This window comes from Phyllobates terribilis, unplaced genomic scaffold (genome assembly GCF_046119375.1).
Source record: "Phyllobates terribilis strain yellow unplaced genomic scaffold, ASM4611937v1 Scaffold_10__3_contigs__length_209671492, whole genome shotgun sequence".
Classification (NCBI taxonomy): Eukaryota; Metazoa; Chordata; class Amphibia; order Anura; family Dendrobatidae; genus Phyllobates; species Phyllobates terribilis.
In genome coordinates this window covers 8,787,095-8,810,503 of record NW_027362770.1, presented here as the reverse complement: position 1 = coordinate 8,810,503, position 23,409 = coordinate 8,787,095, and positions in this window count along the sequence as shown.

The following is a 23,409-nucleotide window of genomic DNA, read 5'->3' as shown; positions in this document are numbered from 1 at the left end:
ATATTCTACCCACACACATTTGGAACTCTCCTGGGGTACCCTCACACATATTATTCCCTCATTTAGTGGATATTTTCACAAAAAAGTGAAATTTTCAAAAATCCAAAAAATTGGCTGAAAACGACTAAATATCAAGGACTCATTGGGCGAATCGCTCTGGAACTGAAATCGGAACGCTCACTGACATTTGCCCTATCTGAAAGTCTGATAAACGCCAGAAAAATGACTAAGTCCAAAAAAGAATTTTTTTAAACTTTTTTCAATTTTACCCCCGTGGGATATATATTCTACCCACACACATTTGGAACTCTCCTGGGGTACCCTCACACATATTATTCCCTCATTTAGTGGATATTTTCACAAAAAAGTGAAATTTTCAAAAATCCAAAAAATTGGCTGAAAACGACTAAATATCAAGGACTCATTGGGCGAATCGCTCTGGAACTGAAATCGGAACGCTCACTGACATTTGCCCTATCTGAAAGTCTGATAAACGCCAGAAAAATGACTAAGTCCAAAAAAAATTTTTTTTAAACTTTTTTCAATTTTACCCCAATGGGATATATATTCTACCCACACACATTTGGAACTCTCCTGGGGTACCCTCACACATATTATTCCCTCATTTAGTGGATATTTTCACAAAAAAGTGAAATATTCAAAAATCCCAAAAATTGGCTGAAAACGACTAAATATCAAGGACTCATTGGGTGAATCAGTCTGGAACTGAAATCGGAATGCTCACTGACATTTCCCCTATCTGAAAGTCTGATTAACGCCAGAAAAATGACTAAGTCCAAAAAAAAAATTTTTTCAACTTTTTTCAATTTTACCCTTGTGGGATATATATTCTACCCACACACATTTGGAACTCTCCTGGGGTACCCTCACACATATTATTCCCTCATTTAGTGGATATTTTCACAAAAAAGTGAAATTTTCAAAAATCCAAAAAATTGGCTGAAAACGACTAAATATCAAGGACTCATTGGGCGAATCGCTCTGGAACTGAAATCGGAACGCTCACTGACATTTGCCCTATCTGAAAGTCTGATAAACGCCAGAAAAATGACTAAGTCCAAAAAAGAATTTTTTTAAACTTTTTTCAATTTTACCCCCGTGGGATATATATTCTACCCACACACATTTGGAACTCTCCTGGGGTACCCTCACACATATTATTCCCTCATTTAGTGGATATTTTCACAAAAAAGTGAAATTTTCAAAAATCCCAAAAATTGGCTGAAAATGACTAAATATCAAGGACTCATTGGGTGAATCAGTCTGGAACTGAAATCGGAATGCTCACTGACATTTCCCCTATCTGAAAGTCTGATTAACGCCAGAAAAATGACTAAGTCCAAAAAAAAATTTTTTTAAACTTTTTTCAATTTTACCCCAATGGGATATATATTCTACCCACACACATTTGGAACTCTCCTGGGGTACCCTCACACATATTATTCCCTCATTTAGTGGATATTTTCACAAAAAAGTGACATTTTCAAAAATCCAAAAAATTGGCTGAAAACGACTAAATATCAAGGACTCATTGGGCGAATCGCTCTGGAACTGAAATCGGAACGCTCACTGACATTTGCACTATCTGAAAGTCTGATAAACGCCAGAAAAATGACTAAGTCCAAAAAAGAATTTTTTTAAACTTTTTTCAATTTTACCCCCGTGGGATATATATTCTACCCACACACATTTGGAACTCTCCTGGGGTACCCTCACACATATTATTCCCTCATTTAGTGGATATTTTCACAAAAAAGTGAAATTTTCAAAAATCCAAAAAATTGGCTGAAAACGACTAAATATCAAGGACTCATTGGGCGAATCGCTCTGGAACTGAAATCGGAACGCTCACTGACATTTGCCCTATCTGAAAGTCTGATAAACGCCAGAAAAATGACTAAGTCCAAAAAAGAATTTTTTTAAACTTTTTTCAATTTTACCCCCGTGGGATATATATTCTACCCACACACATTTGGAACTCTCCTGGGGTACCCTCACACATATTATTCCCTCATTTAGTGGATATTTTCACAAAAAAGTGAAATTTTCAAAAATCCAAAAAATTGGCTGAAAACGACTAAATATCAAGGACTCATTGGGCGAATCGCTCTGGAACTGAAATCGGAACGCTCACTGACATTTGCCCTATCTGAAAGTCTGATAAACGCCAGAAAAATGACTAAGTCCAAAAAAAATTTTTTTTAAACTTTTTTCAATTTTACCCCAATGGGATATATATTCTACCCACACACATTTGGAACTCTCCTGGGGTACCCTCACACATATTATTCCCTCATTTAGTGGATATTTTCACAAAAAAGTGAAATTTTCAAAAATCCAAAAAATTGGCTGAAAACGACTAAATATCAAGGACTCATTGGGCGAATCGCTCTGGAACTGAAATCGGAACGCTCACTGACATTTGCACTATCTGAAAGTCTGATAAACGCCAGAAAAATGACTAAGTCCAAAAAAGAATTTTTTTAAACTTTTTTCAATTTTACCCCCGTGGGATATATATTCTACCCACACACATTTGGAACTCTCCTGGGGTACCCTCACACATATTATTCCCTCATTTAGTGGATATTTTCACAAAAAAGTGAAATATTCAAAAATCCCAAAAATTGGCTGAAAACGACTAAATATCAAGGACTCATTGGGTGAATCAGTCTGGAACTGAAATCGGAATGCTCACTGACATTTCCCCTATCTGAAAGTCTGATTAACGCCAGAAAAATGACTAAGTCCAAAAAAAAATTTTTTTCAACTTTTTTCAATTTTACCCTTGTGGGATATATATTCTACCCACACACATTTGGAACTCTCCTGGGGTACCCTCACACATATTATTCCCTCATTTAGTGGATATTTTCACAAAAAAGTGAAATTTTCAAAAATCCAAAAAATTGGCTGAAAACGACTAAATATCAAGGACTCATTGGGCGAATCGCTCTGGAACTGAAATCGGAACGCTCACTGACATTTGCCCTATCTGAAAGTCTGATAAACGCCAGAAAAATGACTAAGTCCAAAAAAGAATTTTTTTAAACTTTTTTCAATTTTACCCCCGTGGGATATATATTCTACCCACACACATTTGGAACTCTCCTGGGGTACCCTCACACATATTATTCCCTCATTTAGTGGATATTTTCACAAAAAAGTGAAATTTTCAAAAATCCCAAAAATTGGCTGAAAATGACTAAATATCAAGGACTCATTGGGTGAATCAGTCTGGAACTGAAATCGGAATGCTCACTGACATTTCCCCTATCTGAAAGTCTGATTAACGCCAGAAAAATGACTAAGTCCAAAAAAAATTTTTTTTCAACTTTTTTCAATTTTACCCCCGTGGGATATATATTCTACCCACACACATTTGGAACTCTCCTGGGGTACCCTCACACATATTATTCCCTCATTTAGTGGATATTTTCACAAAAAAGTGAAATTTTCAAAAATCCCAAAAATTGGCTGAAAATGACTAAATATCAAGGACTCATTGGGTGAATCAGTCTGGAACTGAAATCGGAATGCTCACTGACATTTCCCCTATCTGAAAGTCTGATTAACGCCAGAAAAATGACTAAAGTCCAAAAAAAATTTTTTTTCAACTTTTTTCAATTTTACCCCCGTGGGATATATATTCTACCCACACACATTTGGAACTCTCCTGGGGTACCCTCACACATATTATTCCCTCATTTAGTGGATATTTTGACAAAAAAGTGAAATTTTCAAAAATCCAAAAAATTGGCTGAAAACGACTAAATATCAAGGACTCATTGGGTGAATCAGTCTGGAACTGAAATCGGAATGCTCACTGACATTTCCCCTATCTGAAAGTCTGATTAACGCCAGAAAAATGACTAAGTCCAAAAAAAAATTTTTTTCAACTTTTTTCAATTTTACCCCCGTGGGAAATATATTCTACCCACACACATTTGGAACTCTCCTGGGGTACCCTCACACATATTATTCCCTCATTTAGTGGATATTTTCACAAAAAAGTGACATTTTCAAAAATCCAGAAAATTGGCTGAAAACGACTAAAGAACAAGGACTCATTGGGAGAATCACTCTGGAACTGAAATCGGAACGCTCACTGACATTTGCCCTATCTGAAAGTCTGATAAACGCCAGAAAAATGACTAAGTCCAAAAAAAAATTTTTTTAAACTTTTTTCAATTTTACCCCAATGGGATATATATTCTACCCACACACATTTGGAACTCTCCTGGGGTACCCTCACACATATTATTCCCTCATTTAGTGGATATTTTCACAAAAAAGTGAAATTTTCAAAAATCCAAAAAATTGGCTGAAAACGACTAAATATCAAGGACTCATTGGGCGAATCGCTCAGGAACTGAAATCGGAACGCTCACTGACATTTGCCCTATCTGAAAGTCTGATAAACGCCAGAAAAATGACTAAGTCCAAAAAAGAATTTTTTTAAACTTTTTTCAATTTTACCCCCGTGGGATATATATTCTACCCACACACATTTGGAACTCTCCTGGGGTACCCTCACACATATTATTCCCTCATTTAGTGGATATTTTCACAAAAAAGTGAAATATTCAAAAATCCAAAAAATTGGCTGAAAACGACTAAATATCAAGGACTCATTGGGTGAATCAGTCTGGAACTGAAATCGGAATGCTCACTGACATTTCCCCTATCTGAAGGTCTGATTAACGCCAGAAAAATGACTAAGTCCAAAAAAAAATTTTTTTCAACTTTTTTCAATTTTACCCCCGTGGGATATATATTCTACCCACACACATTTGGAACTCTCCTGGGGTACCCTCACACATATTATTCCCTCATTTAGTGGATATTTTGACAAAAAAGTGAAATTTTCAAAAATCCAAAAAATTGGCTGAAAACGACTAAATATCAAGGACTCATTGGGTGAATCAGTCTGGAACTGAAATCGGAATGCTCACTGACATTTCCCCTATCTGAAAGTCTGATTAACGCCAGAAAAATGACTAAGTCCAAAAAAAAATTTTTTTCAACTTTTTTCAATTTTCCCCCGTGGGATATATATTCTACCCACACACATTTGGAACTCTCCTGGGGTACCCTCACACATATTATTCCCTCATTTAGTGGATATTTTCACAAAAAAGTGACATTTTCAAAAATCCAGAAAATTGGCTGAAAACGACTAAAGAACAAGGACTCATTGGGAGAATCACTCTGGAACTGAAATCGGAACGCTCACTGACATTTGCCCTATCTGAAAGTCTGATAAACGCCAGAAAAATGACTAAGTCCAAAAAAAAATTTTTTTAAACTTTTTTCAATTTTACCCCAATGGGATATATATTCTACCCACACACATTTGGAACTCTCCTGGGGTACCCTCACACATATTATTCCCTCATTTAGTGGATATTTTCACAAAAAAGTGAAATTTTCAAAAATCCAAAAAATTGGCTGAAAACGTCTAAATATCAAGGACTCATTGGGCGAATTGCTCTGGAGCTGAAATCGGAACGCTCACTGACATTTGCCCTATCTGAAAGTGTGATAAACGCCAGAAAAATGACTAAGTCCAAAGAAAAATTTTTTTAAACTTTTTTCAATTTTACCCCCGTGGGATATATATTCTACCCACACACATTTGGAACTCTCCTGGGGTACCCTCACACATATTACTCCCTCATTTAGTGGATATTTTGACAAAAAAGTGAAATTTTCAAAAATCCAAAAAATTGGCTGAAAACGACTAAATATCAAGGACTCATTGGGTGAATCATTCTGGAACTGAAATCGGAATGCTCACTGACATTTCCGCTATCTTAAAGTCTGATTAACGCCAGAAAAATGACTAAGTCCAAAAAAAAATTTTTTTCAACTTTTTTAATTTTACCCCCGTGGGATATATATTCTACCCACACACATTTGGAACTCTCCTGGGGTACCCTCACACATATTATTCCCTCATTTAGTGGATATTTTGACAAAAAAGTGAAATTTTCAAAAATCCAAAAAATTGGATGAAAACGACTAAATATCAAGGACTCATTGGGTGAATCAGTCTGGAACTGAAATCGGAATGCTCACTGACATTTCCCCTATCTGAAAGTCTAATCAACGCCAGAAAAATGACTAAGTCCAAAAAAAAATTTTTTTCAACTTTTTTCAATTTTACCCCCGTGGGATATATATTCTACCCACACACATTTGGAACTCTCCTGGGGTACCCTCACACATATTATTCCCTCATTTAGTGGATATTTTCACAAAAAAGTGAAATATTCAAAAATCCCAAAAATTGGCTGAAAACGACTAAATATCAAGGACTCATTGGGTGAATCAGTCTGGAACTGAAATCGGAATGCTCACTGACATTTCCCCTATCTGAAGGTCTGATTAACGCCAGAAAAATGACTAAGTCCAAAAAAAAATTTTTTTCAACTTTTTTCAATTTTACCCCCGTGGGATATATATTCTACCCACACACATTTGGAACTCTCCTGGGGTACCCTCACACATATTATTCCCTCATTTAGTGGATATTTTCACAAAAAAGTGACATTTTCAAAAATCCAGAAAATTGGCTGAAAACGACTAAAGAACAAGGACTCATTGGGAGAATCACTCTGGAACTGAAATCGGAATGCTCACTGACATTTGCCCTATCTGAAAGTCTGATAAACGCCAGAAAAATGACTAAGTCCAAAAAAAATTTTTTTTAAACTTTTTTCAATTTTACCCCAATGGGATATATATTCTACCCACACACATTTGGAACTCTCCTGGGGTACCCTCACACGTATTATTCCCTCATTTAGTGGATATTTTCACAAAAAAGTGACATTTTCAAAAATCCAAAAAATTGGCTGAAAACGACTAAATATCAAGGACTCATTGGGCGAATCGCTCTGGAACTGAAATCGGAACGCTCACTGACATTTGCACTATCTGAAAGTCTGATAAACGCCAGAAAAATGACTAAGTCCAAAAAAGAATTTTTTTAAACTTTTTTCAATTTTACCCCCGTGGGATATATATTCTACCCACACACATTTGGAACTCTCCTGGGGTACCCTCACACATATTATTCCCTCATTTAGTGGATATTTTCACAAAAAAGTGAAATTTTCAAAAATCCAAAAAATTGGCTGAAAACGACTAAATATCAAGGACTCATTGGGCGAATCGCTCTGGAACTGAAATCGGAACGCTCACTGACATTTGCCCTATCTGAAAGTCTGATAAACGCCAGAAAAATGACTAAGTCCAAAAAAGAATTTTTTTAAACTTTTTTCAATTTTACCCCCGTGGGATATATATTCTACCCACACACATTTGGAACTCTCCTGGGGTACCCTCACACATATTATTCCCTCATTTAGTGGATATTTTCACAAAAAAGTGAAATTTTCAAAAATCCAAAAAATTGGCTGAAAACGACTAAATATCAAGGACTCATTGGGCGAATCGCTCTGGAACTGAAATCGGAACGCTCACTGACATTTGCCCTATCTGAAAGTCTGATAAACGCCAGAAAAATGACTAAGTCCAAAAAAAATTTTTTTTAAACTTTTTTCAATTTTACCCCAATGGGATATATATTCTACCCACACACATTTGGAACTCTCCTGGGGTACCCTCACACATATTATTCCCTCATTTAGTGGATATTTTCACAAAAAAGTGAAATTTTCAAAAATCCAAAAAATTGGCTGAAAACGACTAAATATCAAGGACTCATTGGGCGAATCGCTCTGGAACTGAAATCGGAACGCTCACTGACATTTGCACTATCTGAAAGTCTGATAAACGCCAGAAAAATGACTAAGTCCAAAAAAGAATTTTTTTAAACTTTTTTCAATTTTACCCCCGTGGGATATATATTCTACCCACACACATTTGGAACTCTCCTGGGGTACCCTCACACATATTATTCCCTCATTTAGTGGATATTTTCACAAAAAAGTGAAATATTCAAAAATCCCAAAAATTGGCTGAAAACGACTAAATATCAAGGACTCATTGGGTGAATCAGTCTGGAACTGAAATCGGAATGCTCACTGACATTTCCCCTATCTGAAAGTCTGATTAACGCCAGAAAAATGACTAAGTCCAAAAAAAAATTTTTTTCAACTTTTTTCAATTTTACCCTTGTGGGATATATATTCTACCCACACACATTTGGAACTCTCCTGGGGTACCCTCACACATATTATTCTCTCATTTAGTGGATATTTTCACAAAAAAGTGAAATTTTCAAAAATCCAAAAAATTGGCTGAAAACGACTAAATATCAAGGACTCATTGGGCGAATCGCTCTGGAACTGAAATCGGAACGCTCACTGACATTTGCCCTATCTGAAAGTCTGATAAACGCCAGAAAAATGACTAAGTCCAAAAAAGAATTTTTTTAAACTTTTTTCAATTTTACCCCCGTGGGATATATATTCTACCCACACACATTTGGAACTCTCCTGGGGTACCCTCACACATATTATTCCCTCATTTAGTGGATATTTTCACAAAAAAGTGACATTTTCAAAAATCCAAAAAATTGGCTGAAAACGACTAAATATCAAGGACTCATTGGGCGAATCGCTCTGGAACTGAAATCGGAACGCTCACTGACATTTGCACTATCTGAAAGTCTGATAAACGCCAGAAAAATGACTAAGTCCAAAAAAGAATTTTTTTAAACTTTTTTCAATTTTACCCCCGTGGGATATATATTCTACCCACACACATTTGGAACTCTCCTGGGGTACCCTCACACATATTATTCCCTCATTTAGTGGATATTTTCACAAAAAAGTGAAATTTTCAAAAATCCAAAAAATTGGCTGAAAACGACTAAATATCAAGGACTCATTGGGCGAATCGCTCTGGAACTGAAATCGGAACGCTCACTGACATTTGCCCTATCTGAAAGTCTGATAAACGCCAGAAAAATGACTAAGTCCAAAAAAGAATTTTTTTAAACTTTTTTCAATTTTACCCCCGTGGGATATATATTCTACCCACACACATTTGGAACTCTCCTGGGGTACCCTCACACATATTATTCCCTCATTTAGTGGATATTTTCACAAAAAAGTGAAATTTTCAAAAATCCAAAAAATTGGCTGAAAACGACTAAATATCAAGGACTCATTGGGCGAATCGCTCTGGAACTGAAATCGGAACGCTCACTGACATTTGCCCTATCTGAAAGTCTGATAAACGCCAGAAAAATGACTAAGTCCAAAAAAAATTTTTTTTAAACTTTTTTCAATTTTACCCCAATGGGATATATATTCTACCCACACACATTTGGAACTCTCCTGGGGTACCCTCACACATATTATTCCCTCATTTAGTGGATATTTTCACAAAAAAGTGAAATTTTCAAAAATCCAAAAAATTGGCTGAAAACGACTAAATATCAAGGACTCATTGGGCGAATCGCTCTGGAACTGAAATCGGAACGCTCACTGACATTTGCACTATCTGAAAGTCTGATAAACGCCAGAAAAATGACTAAGTCCAAAAAAGAATTTTTTTAAACTTTTTTCAATTTTACCCCCGTGGGATATATATTCTACCCACACACATTTGGAACTCTCCTGGGGTACCCTCACACATATTATTCCCTCATTTAGTGGATATTTTCACAAAAAAGTGAAATATTCAAAAATCCCAAAAATTGGCTGAAAACGACTAAATATCAAGGACTCATTGGGTGAATCAGTCTGGAACTGAAATCGGAATGCTCACTGACATTTCCCCTATCTGAAAGTCTGATTAACGCCAGAAAAATGACTAAGTCCAAAAAAAAATTTTTTTCAACTTTTTTCAATTTTACCCTTGTGGGATATATATTCTACCCACACACATTTGGAACTCTCCTGGGGTACCCTCACACATATTATTCCCTCATTTAGTGGATATTTTCACAAAAAAGTGAAATTTTCAAAAATCCAAAAAATTGGCTGAAAACGACTAAATATCAAGGACTCATTGGGCGAATCGCTCTGGAACTGAAATCGGAACGCTCACTGACATTTGCCCTATCTGAAAGTCTGATAAACGCCAGAAAAATGAATAAGTCCAAAAAATAATTTTTTTAAACTTTTTTCAATTTTACCCCCGTGGGATATATATTCTACCCACACACATTTGGAACTCTCCTGGGGTACCCTCACACATATTATTCCCTCATTTAGTGGATATTTTCACAAAAAAGTGAAATTTTCAAAAATCCCAAAAATTGGCTGAAAATGACTAAATATCAAGGACTCATTGGGTGAATCAGTCTGGAACTGAAATCGGAATGCTCACTGACATTTCCCCTATCTGAAAGTCTGATTAACGCCAGAAAAATGACTAAGTCCAAAAAAAAATTTTTTTAAACTTTTTTCAATTTTACCCCAATGGGATATATATTCTACCCACACACATTTGGAACTCTCCTGGGGTACCCTCACACATATTATTCCCTCATTTAGTGGATATTTTCACAAAAAAGTGACATTTTCAAAAATCCAAAAAATTGGCTGAAAACGACTAAATATCAAGGACTCATTGGGCGAATCGCTCTGGAACTGAAATCGGAACGCTCACTGACATTTGCACTATCTGAAAGTCTGATAAACGCCAGAAAAATGACTAAGTCCAAAAAAGAATTTTTTTAAACTTTTTTCAATTTTACCCCCGTGGGATATATATTCTACCCACACACATTTGGAACTCTCCTGGGGTACCCTCACACATATTATTCCCTCATTTAGTGGATATTTTCACAAAAAAGTGAAATTTTCAAAAATCCAAAAAATTGGCTGAAAACGACTAAATATCAAGGACTCATTGGGCGAATCGCTCTGGAACTGAAATCGGAACGCTCACTGACATTTGCCCTATCTGAAAGTCTGATAAACGCCAGAAAAATGACTAAGTCCAAAAAAGAATTTTTTTAAACTTTTTTCAATTTTACCCCCGTGGGATATATATTCTACCCACACACATTTGGAACTCTCCTGGGGTACCCTCACACATATTATTCCCTCATTTAGTGGATATTTTCACAAAAAAGTGAAATTTTCAAAAATCCAAAAAATTGGCTGAAAACGACTAAATATCAAGGACTCATTGGGCGAATCGCTCTGGAACTGAAATCGGAACGCTCACTGACATTTGCCCTATCTGAAAGTCTGATAAACGCCAGAAAAATGACTAAGTCCAAAAAAAATTTTTTTTAAACTTTTTTCAATTTTACCCCAATGGGATATATATTCTACCCACACACATTTGGAACTCTCCTGGGGTACCCTCACACATATTATTCCCTCATTTAGTGGATATTTTCACAAAAAAGTGAAATTTTCAAAAATCCAAAAAATTGGCTGAAAACGACTAAATATCAAGGACTCATTGGGCGAATCGCTCTGGAACTGAAATCGGAACGCTCACTGACATTTGCACTATCTGAAAGTCTGATAAACGCCAGAAAAATGACTAAGTCCAAAAAAGAATTTTTTTAAACTTTTTTCAATTTTACCCCCGTGGGATATATATTCTACCCACACACATTTGGAACTCTCCTGGGGTACCCTCACACATATTATTCCCTCATTTAGTGGATATTTTCACAAAAAAGTGAAATATTCAAAAATCCCAAAAATTGGCTGAAAACGACTAAATATCAAGGACTCATTGGGTGAATCAGTCTGGAACTGAAATCGGAATGCTCACTGACATTTCCCCTATCTGAAAGTCTGATTAACGCCAGAAAAATGACTAAGTCCAAAAAAAAATTTTTTTCAACTTTTTTCAATTTTACCCTTGTGGGATATATATTCTACCCACACACATTTGGAACTCTCCTGGGGTACCCTCACACATATTATTCCCTCATTTAGTGGATATTTTCACAAAAAAGTGAAATTTTCAAAAATCCAAAAAATTGGCTGAAAACGACTAAATATCAAGGACTCATTGGGCGAATCGCTCTGGAACTGAAATCGGAACGCTCACTGACATTTGCCCTATCTGAAAGTCTGATAAACGCCAGAAAAATGACTAAGTCCAAAAAAGAATTTTTTTAAACTTTTTTCAATTTTACCCCCGTGGGATATATATTCTACCCACACACATTTGGAACTCTCCTGGGGTACCCTCACACATATTATTCCCTCATTTAGTGGATATTTTCACAAAAAAGTGAAATTTTCAAAAATCCCAAAAATTGGCTGAAAATGACTAAATATCAAGGACTCATTGGGTGAATCAGTCTGGAACTGAAATCGGAATGCTCACTGACATTTCCCCTATCTGAAAGTCTGATTAACGCCAGAAAAATGACTAAGTCCAAAAAAAATTTTTTTTCAACTTTTTTCAATTTTACCCCCGTGGGATATATATTCTACCCACACACATTTGGAACTCTCCTGGGGTACCCTCACACATATTATTCCCTCATTTAGTGGATATTTTCACAAAAAAGTGAAATTTTCAAAAATCCCAAAAATTGGCTGAAAATGACTAAATATCAAGGACTCATTGGGTGAATCAGTCTGGAACTGAAATCGGAATGCTCACTGACATTTCCCCTATCTGAAAGTCTGATTAACGCCAGAAAAATGACTAAAGTCCAAAAAAAATTTTTTTTCAACTTTTTTCAATTTTACCCCCGTGGGATATATATTCTACCCACACACATTTGGAACTCTCCTGGGGTACCCTCACACATATTATTCCCTCATTTAGTGGATATTTTGACAAAAAAGTGAAATTTTCAAAAATCCAAAAAATTGGCTGAAAACGACTAAATATCAAGGACTCATTGGGTGAATCAGTCTGGAACTGAAATCGGAATGCTCACTGACATTTCCCCTATCTGAAAGTCTGATTAACGCCAGAAAAATGACTAAGTCCAAAAAAAAATTTTTTTCAACTTTTTTCAATTTTACCCCCGTGGGAAATATATTCTACCCACACACATTTGGAACTCTCCTGGGGTACCCTCACACATATTATTCCCTCATTTAGTGGATATTTTCACAAAAAAGTGACATTTTCAAAAATCCAGAAAATTGGCTGAAAACGACTAAAGAACAAGGACTCATTGGGAGAATCACTCTGGAACTGAAATCGGAACGCTCACTGACATTTGCCCTATCTGAAAGTCTGATAAACGCCAGAAAAATGACTAAGTCCAAAAAAAAATTTTTTTAAACTTTTTTCAATTTTACCCCAATGGGATATATATTCTACCCACACACATTTGGAACTCTCCTGGGGTACCCTCACACATATTATTCCCTCATTTAGTGGATATTTTCACAAAAAAGTGAAATTTTCAAAAATCCAAAAAATTGGCTGAAAACGACTAAATATCAAGGACTCATTGGGCGAATCGCTCAGGAACTGAAATCGGAACGCTCACTGACATTTGCCCTATCTGAAAGTCTGATAAACGCCAGAAAAATGACTAAGTCCAAAAAAGAATTTTTTTAAACTTTTTTCAATTTTACCCCCGTGGGATATATATTCTACCCACACACATTTGGAACTCTCCTGGGGTACCCTCACACATATTATTCCCTCATTTAGTGGATATTTTCACAAAAAAGTGAAATATTCAAAAATCCAAAAAATTGGCTGAAAACGACTAAATATCAAGGACTCATTGGGTGAATCAGTCTGGAACTGAAATCGGAATGCTCACTGACATTTCCCCTATCTGAAGGTCTGATTAACGCCAGAAAAATGACTAAGTCCAAAAAAAAATTTTTTTCAACTTTTTTCAATTTTACCCCCGTGGGATATATATTCTACCCACACACATTTGGAACTCTCCTGGGGTACCCTCACACATATTATTCCCTCATTTAGTGGATATTTTGACAAAAAAGTGAAATTTTCAAAAATCCAAAAAATTGGCTGAAAACGACTAAATATCAAGGACTCATTGGGTGAATCAGTCTGGAACTGAAATCGGAATGCTCACTGACATTTCCCCTATCTGAAAGTCTGATTAACGCCAGAAAAATGACTAAGTCCAAAAAAAAATTTTTTTCAACTTTTTTCAATTTTCCCCCGTGGGATATATATTCTACCCACACACATTTGGAACTCTCCTGGGGTACCCTCACACATATTATTCCCTCATTTAGTGGATATTTTCACAAAAAAGTGACATTTTCAAAAATCCAGAAAATTGGCTGAAAACGACTAAAGAACAAGGACTCATTGGGAGAATCACTCTGGAACTGAAATCGGAACGCTCACTGACATTTGCCCTATCTGAAAGTCTGATAAACGCCAGAAAAATGACTAAGTCCAAAAAAAAATTTTTTTAAACTTTTTTCAATTTTACCCCAATGGGATATATATTCTACCCACACACATTTGGAACTCTCCTGGGGTACCCTCACACATATTATTCCCTCATTTAGTGGATATTTTCACAAAAAAGTGAAATTTTCAAAAATCCAAAAAATTGGCTGAAAACGTCTAAATATCAAGGACTCATTGGGCGAATTGCTCTGGAGCTGAAATCGGAACGCTCACTGACATTTGCCCTATCTGAAAGTGTGATAAACGCCAGAAAAATGACTAAGTCCAAAGAAAAATTTTTTTAAACTTTTTTCAATTTTACCCCCGTGGGATATATATTCTACCCACACACATTTGGAACTCTCCTGGGGTACCCTCACACATATTATTCCCTCATTTAGTGGATATTTTCACAAAAAAGTGAAATATTCAAAAATCCCAAAAATTGGCTGAAAACGACTAAATATCAAGGACTCATTGGGTGAATCAGTCTGGAACTGAAATCGGAATGCTCACTGACATTTCCCCTATCTGAAAGTCTGATTAACGCCAGAAAAATGACTAAGTCCAAAAAAAAATTTTTTTCAACTTTTTTCAATTTTACCCTTGTGGGATATATATTCTACCCACACACATTTGGAACTCTCCTGGGGTACCCTCACACATATTATTCCCTCATTTAGTGGATATTTTCACAAAAAAGTGAAATTTTCAAAAATCCAAAAAATTGGCTGAAAACGACTAAATATCAAGGACTCATTGGGCGAATCGCTCTGGAACTGAAATCGGAACGCTCACTGACATTTGCCCTATCTGAAAGTCTGATAAACGCCAGAAAAATGACTAAGTCCAAAAAAGAATTTTTTTAAACTTTTTTCAATTTTACCCCCGTGGGATATATATTCTACCCACACACATTTGGAACTCTCCTGGGGTACCCTCACACATATTATTCCCTCATTTAGTGGATATTTTCACAAAAAAGTGAAATTTTCAAAAATCCCAAAAATTGGCTGAAAATGACTAAATATCAAGGACTCATTGGGTGAATCAGTCTGGAACTGAAATCGGAATGCTCACTGACATTTCCCCTATCTGAAAGTCTGATTAACGCCAGAAAAATGACTAAGTCCAAAAAAAATTTTTTTTCAACTTTTTTCAATTTTACCCCCGTGGGATATATATTCTACCCACACACATTTGGAACTCTCCTGGGGTACCCTCACACATATTATTCCCTCATTTAGTGGATATTTTCACAAAAAAGTGAAATTTTCAAAAATCCCAAAAATTGGCTGAAAATGACTAAATATCAAGGACTCATTGGGTGAATCAGTCTGGAACTGAAATCGGAATGCTCACTGACATTTCCCCTATCTGAAAGTCTGATTAACGCCAGAAAAATGACTAAAGTCCAAAAAAAATTTTTTTTCAACTTTTTTCAATTTTACCCCCGTGGGATATATATTCTACCCACACACATTTGGAACTCTCCTGGGGTACCCTCACACATATTATTCCCTCATTTAGTGGATATTTTGACAAAAAAGTGAAATTTTCAAAAATCCAAAAAATTGGCTGAAAACGACTAAATATCAAGGACTCATTGGGTGAATCAGTCTGGAACTGAAATCGGAATGCTCACTGACATTTCCCCTATCTGAAAGTCTGATTAACGCCAGAAAAATGACTAAGTCCAAAAAAAAATTTTTTTCAACTTTTTTCAATTTTACCCCCGTGGGAAATATATTCTACCCACACACATTTGGAACTCTCCTGGGGTACCCTCACACATATTATTCCCTCATTTAGTGGATATTTTCACAAAAAAGTGACATTTTCAAAAATCCAGAAAATTGGCTGAAAACGACTAAAGAACAAGGACTCATTGGGAGAATCACTCTGGAACTGAAATCGGAACGCTCACTGACATTTGCCCTATCTGAAAGTCTGATAAACGCCAGAAAAATGACTAAGTCCAAAAAAAAATTTTTTTAAACTTTTTTCAATTTTACCCCAATGGGATATATATTCTACCCACACACATTTGGAACTCTCCTGGGGTACCCTCACACATATTATTCCCTCATTTAGTGGATATTTTCACAAAAAAGTGAAATTTTCAAAAATCCAAAAAATTGGCTGAAAACGACTAAATATCAAGGACTCATTGGGCGAATCGCTCAGGAACTGAAATCGGAACGCTCACTGACATTTGCCCTATCTGAAAGTCTGATAAACGCCAGAAAAATGACTAAGTCCAAAAAAGAATTTTTTTAAACTTTTTTCAATTTTACCCCCGTGGGATATATATTCTACCCACACACATTTGGAACTCTCCTGGGGTACCCTCACACATATTATTCCCTCATTTAGTGGATATTTTCACAAAAAAGTGAAATATTCAAAAATCCAAAAAATTGGCTGAAAACGACTAAATATCAAGGACTCATTGGGTGAATCAGTCTGGAACTGAAATCGGAATGCTCACTGACATTTCCCCTATCTGAAGGTCTGATTAACGCCAGAAAAATGACTAAGTCCAAAAAAAAATTTTTTTCAACTTTTTTCAATTTTACCCCCGTGGGATATATATTCTACCCACACACATTTGGAACTCTCCTGGGGTACCCTCACACATATTATTCCCTCATTTAGTGGATATTTTGACAAAAAAGTGAAATTTTCAAAAATCCAAAAAATTGGCTGAAAACGACTAAATATCAAGGACTCATTGGGTGAATCAGTCTGGAACTGAAATCGGAATGCTCACTGACATTTCCCCTATCTGAAAGTCTGATTAACGCCAGAAAAATGACTAAGTCCAAAAAAAAATTTTTTTCAACTTTTTTCAATTTTCCCCCGTGGGATATATATTCTACCCACACACATTTGGAACTCTCCTGGGGTACCCTCACACATATTATTCCCTCATTTAGTGGATATTTTCACAAAAAAGTGACATTTTCAAAAATCCAGAAAATTGGCTGAAAACGACTAAAGAACAAGGACTCATTGGGAGAATCACTCTGGAACTGAAATCGGAACGCTCACTGACATTTGCCCTATCTGAAAGTCTGATAAACGCCAGAAAAATGACTAAGTCCAAAAAAAAATTTTTTTAAACTTTTTTCAATTTTACCCCAATGGGATATATATTCTACCCACACACATTTGGAACTCTCCTGGGGTACCCTCACACATATTATTCCCTCATTTAGTGGATATTTTCACAAAAAAGTGAAATTTTCAAAAATCCAAAAAATTGGCTGAAAACGTCTAAATATCAAGGACTCATTGGGCGAATTGCTCTGGAGCTGAAATCGGAACGCTCACTGACATTTGCCCTATCTGAAAGTGTGATAAACGCCAGAAAAATGACTAAGTCCAAAGAAAAATTTTTTTAAACTTTTTTCAATTTTACCCCCGTGGGATATATATTCTACCCACACACATTTGGAACTCTCCTGGGGTACCCTCACACATATTACTCCCTCATTTAGTGGATATTTTGACAAAAAAGTGAAATTTTCAAAAATCCAAAAAATTGGCTGAAAACGACTAAATATCAAGGACTCATTGGGTGAATCATTCTGGAACTGAAATCGGAATGCTCACTGACATTTCCGCTATCTTAAAGTCTGATTAACGCCAGAAAAATGACTAAGTCCAAAAAAAAATTTTTTTCAACTTTTTTAATTTTACCCCCGTGGGATATATATTCTACCCACACACATTTGGAACTCTCCTGGGGTACCCTCACACATATTATTCCCTCATTTAGTGGATATTTTGACAAAAAAGTGAAATTTTCAAAAATCCAAAAAATTGGATGAAAACGACTAAATATCAAGGACTCATTGGGTGAATCAGTCTGGAACTGAAATCGGAATGCTCACTGACATTTCCCCTATCTGAAAGTCTAATTAACGCCAGAAAAATGACTAAGTCCAAAAAAAAATTTTTTTCAACTTTTTTCAATTTTACCCCCGTGGGATATATATTCTACCCACACACATTTGGAACTCTCCTGGGGTACCCTCACACATATTATTCCCTCATTTAGTGGATATTTTCACAAAAAAGTGAAATTTTCAAAAATCCAAAAAATTGGCTGAAAACGACTAAATATCAAGGACTCATTGGGCGAATTGCTCTGGAGCTGAAATCGGAACGCTCACTGACATTTGCCCTATCTGAAAGTCTGATAAACGCCAGAAAAATGACTAAGTCCAAAGAAAAATTTTTTTAAACTTTTTTCAATTTTACCCCCGTGGGATATATATTCTACCCACACACATTTGGAACTCTCCTGGGGTACCCTCACACATATTATTCCCTCATTTAGTGGATATTTTCACAAAAAAGTGACATTTTCAAAAATCCAGAAAATTGGCTGAAAACGACTAAAGAACAAGGACTCATTGGGAGAATCACTCTGGAACTGAAATCGGAACGCTCACTGACATTTGCCCTATCTGAAAGTCTGATAAACGCCAGAAAAATGACTAAGTCCAAAAAAAAATGTTTTTAAACTTTTTTCAATTTTACCCCAATGGGATATATATTCTACCCACACACATTTGGAACTCTCCTGGGGTACCCTCACACATATTATTCCCTCATTTAGTGGATATTTTCACAAAAAAGTGAAATTTTCAAAAATCCAAAAAATTGGCTGAAAACGACTAAATATCAAGGACTCATTGGGCGAATCGCTCTGGAACTGAAATCGGAACGCTCACTGACATTTGCCCTATCTGAAAGTCTGATAAACGCCAGAAAAATGACTAAGTCCAAAAAAAAATTTTTTCAACTTTTTTCAATTTTACCCCCGTGTGATATATATTCTACCCACACACATTTGGAACTCTCCTGGGGTACCCTCACACATATTATTCCCTCATTTAGTGAATATTTTCATAAAAAAGTGAAATTTTAAAAAATCCAGAAAATTGGCTGAAAACGACTAAATATCAAGGACTCATTGGGCGAATTGCTCTGGAGCTGAAATCGGAACGCTCACTGACATTTGCCCTATCTGAAAGTCTGATAAACGCCAGAAAAATGACTAAGTCCAAAGAAAAATTTTTTTAAACTTTTTTCAATTTTACCCCCGTGGGATATATATTCTACCCACACACATTTGGAACTCTCCTGGGGTACCCTCACACATATTATTCCCTCATTTAGTGGATATTTTCACAAAAAAGTGACATTTTCAAAAATCCAGAAAATTGGCTGAAAACGACTAAAGAACAAGGACTCATTGGGAGAATCACTCTGGAACTGAAATCGGAACGCTCACTGACATTTGCGCTATCTGAAAGTCTGATAAACGCCAGAAAAATGACTAAGTCCAAAAAAAAATGTTTTTAAACTTTTTTCAATTTTACCCCAATGGGATATATATTCTACCCACACACATTTGGAACTCTCCTGGGGTACCCTCACACATATTATTCCCTCATTTAGTGGATATTTTCACAAAAAAGTGAAATTTTCAAAAATCCAAAAAATTGGCTGAAAACGACTAAATATCAAGGACTCATTGGGCGAATCGCTCTGGAACTGAAATCGGAACGCTCACTGACATTTGCCGTATCTGAAAGTCTGATAAACGCCAGAAAAATGACTAAGTCCAAAAAAAAATTTTTTCAACTTTTTTCAATTTTACCCCCGTGTGATATATATTCTACCCACACACATTTGGAACTCTCCTGGGGTACCCTCACACATATTATTCCCTCATTTAGTGAATATTTTCATAAAAAAGTGAAATTTTAAAAAATCCAGAAAATTGGCTGAAAACGACTAAATATCAAGGACTCATTGGGCGAATCGCTCTGGAACTGAAATCGGAATGCTCACTGACATTTCCCCTATCTGAAAGTCTGATAAACGCCAGAAAAATGACTAAGTCCAAAAAAAAATTTTTTTCAACTTTTTTCAATTTTACCCCCGTGGGATATATATTCTACCCACACACATTTGGAACTCTCCTGGGGTACCCTCACACATATTATTCCCTCATTTAGTGGATATTTTCACAAAAAAGTGACATTTTCAAAAATCCAGAAAATTGGCTGAAAACGACTAAATATCAAGGACTCATTGGGCGAATCACTCTGGAACTGAAATCGGAATGCTCACTGACATTTCCCCTATCTGAAAGTCTGATAAACGCCAGAAAAATGAGTAAGTCCAAAAAAAATTTTTTTTCAACTTTTTTCAATTTTACCCCGTGGGATATATATTCTACCCACACACATTTGGAACGCTCCTGGGGTACCCTCACACATATTATTCCCTCATTTAGTGGATATTTTCACAAAAAAGTGAAATTTTCAAAAATCCAAAATATTGGCTGAAAACGACTAAATATCAAGGACTCATTGGGTGAATCAGTCTGGAACTGAAATCGGAATGCTCACTGACATTTGCCCTATCTGAAAGTCTGATAAACGCCAGAAAAATCACTAAGTCCAAAAAAAAAATGTTTTCAACTTTTTTCAATTTTACCCCCGTGGGATATATATTCTTCCCACACACATTTGGAACTCCCCTGGGGTACCCTCACACATATTATTCCCTCATTTAGTGGATATTTTCACAAAAAAGTGAAATTTTCAAAAATCCAGAAAATTGGCTGAAAATGACTAAAGAACAAGGACTCATTGGGAGAATGACTCTGGAACTGAAATCGGAACGCTCACTGACATTTGCCCTATCTGAAAGTCTGATAAACGCCAGAAAAATGACTAAGTCCAAAAAAAAATTTTTTTAAACTTTTTTCAATTTTACCCCAATGGGATATATATTCTACCCACACACATTTGGAACTCTCCTGGGGTACCCTCACACATATTATTCCCTCATTTAGTGGATATTTTCACAAAAAAGTGAAATTTTCAAAAATCCCAAAAATTGGCTGAAAACGACTAAATATCAAGGATTCATTGGGCGAATCGCTCTGGAACTGAAATCGGAACGCTCACTGACATTTGCCCTATCTGAAAGTCTGATAAACGCCAGAAAAATGACTAAGTCCAAAAAAGAATTTTTTTAAACTTTTTTCAATTTTACCCCCGTGGGATATATATTCTACCCACACACATTTGGAACTCTCCTGGGGTACCCTCACACATATTATTCCCTCATTTAGTGGATATTTTCACAAAAAAGTGAAATATTCAAAAATCCCAAAAATTGGCTGAAAACGACTAAATATCAAGGACTCATTGGGTGAATCAGTCTGGAACTGAAATCGGAATGCTCACTGACATTTCCCCTATCTGAAAGTCTGATTAACGCCAGAAAAATGACTAAGTCCAAAAAAATTTTTTTTCAACTTTTTTCAATTTTACCCCCGTGGGATATATATTCTACCCACACACATTTGGAACTCTCCTGGGGTACCCTCACACATATTATTCCCTCATTTAGTGGATATTTTCACAAAAAAGTGACATTTTCAAAAATCCAGAAAATTGGCTGAAAACGACTAAAGAACAAGGACTCATTGGGAGAATCACTCTGGAACTGAAATCGGAATGCTCACTGACATTTGCCCTATCTGAAAGTCTGATAAACGCCAGAAAAATGACTAAGTCCAAAAAAAAATTTTTTTAAACTTTTTTCAATTTTACCCCAATGGGATATATATTCTACCCACACACATTTGGAACTCTCCTGGGGTACCCTCACACATATTATTCCCTCATTTAGTGGATATTTTCACAAAAAAGTGAAATTTTCAAAAATCCAAAAAATTGGCTGAAAACGACTAAATATCAAGGACTCATTGGGCGAATCGCTCTGGTACTGAAATCGGAACGCTCACTGACATTTGCCCTATCTGAAAGTCTGATAAACGCCAGAAAAATGACTAAGTCCAAAAAAGAATTTTTTTAAACTTTTTTCAATTTTACCCCCGTGGGATATATATTCTACCCACACACATTTGGAACTCTCCTGGGGTACCCTCACACATATTATTCCCTCATTTAGTGGATACTTTCACAAAAAAGTGAAATTTTCAAAAATCCCAAAAATTGGCTGAAAACGACTAAATATCAAGGACTCATTGGGTGAATCAGTCTGGAACTGAAATCGGAATGCTCACTGACATTTCCCCTATCTGAAAGTCTGATAAACGGCAGAAAAATGACTAAGTCCAAAAAAAAAATGTTTTCAACTTTTTTCAATTTTACCCCCGTGGGATATATATTCTTCCCACACACATTTGGAACTCCCCTGGGGTACCCTCACACATATTATTCCCTCATTTAGTGGATATTTTCACAAAAAAGTGAAATTTTCAAAAATCCAGAAAATTGGCTGAAAACGACTAAAGAACAAGGACTCATTGGGAGAATCACTCTGGAACTGAAATCGGAACGCTCACTGACATTTGCCCTATCTGAAAGTCTGATAAACGCCAGAAAAATGACTAAGTCCAAAAAAAAATTTTTTTAAACTTTTTTCAATTTTACCCCAATGGGATATATATTCTACCCACACACATTTGGAACTCTCCTGGGGTACCCTCACACATATTATTCCCTCATTTAGTGGATATTTTCACAAAAAAGTGAAATTTTTAAAAATCCAAAAAATTGGCTGAAAACGACTAAATATCAAGGACTCATTGGGCGAATCGCTCTGGAACTGAAATCGGAACGCTCACTGACATTTGCCCTATCTGAAAGTCTGATAAACGCCAGAAAAATGACTAAGTCCAAAAAAGAATTTTTTTAAACTTTTTTCAATTTTACCCCCGTGGGATATATATTCTACCCACACACATTTGGAACTCTCCTGGGGTACCCTCACACATATTATTCCCTCATTTAGTGGATATTTTCACAAAAAAGTGAAATATTCAAAAATCCCAAAAATTGGCTGAAAACGACTAAATATCAAGGACTCATTGGGTGAATCAGTCTGGAACTGAAATCGGAATGCTCACTGACATTTCCCCTATCTGAAAGTCTGATTAACGCCAGAAAAATGACTAAGTCCAAAAAAAAATTTTTTTCAACTTTTTTCAATTTTACCCCCGTGGGATATATATTCTAC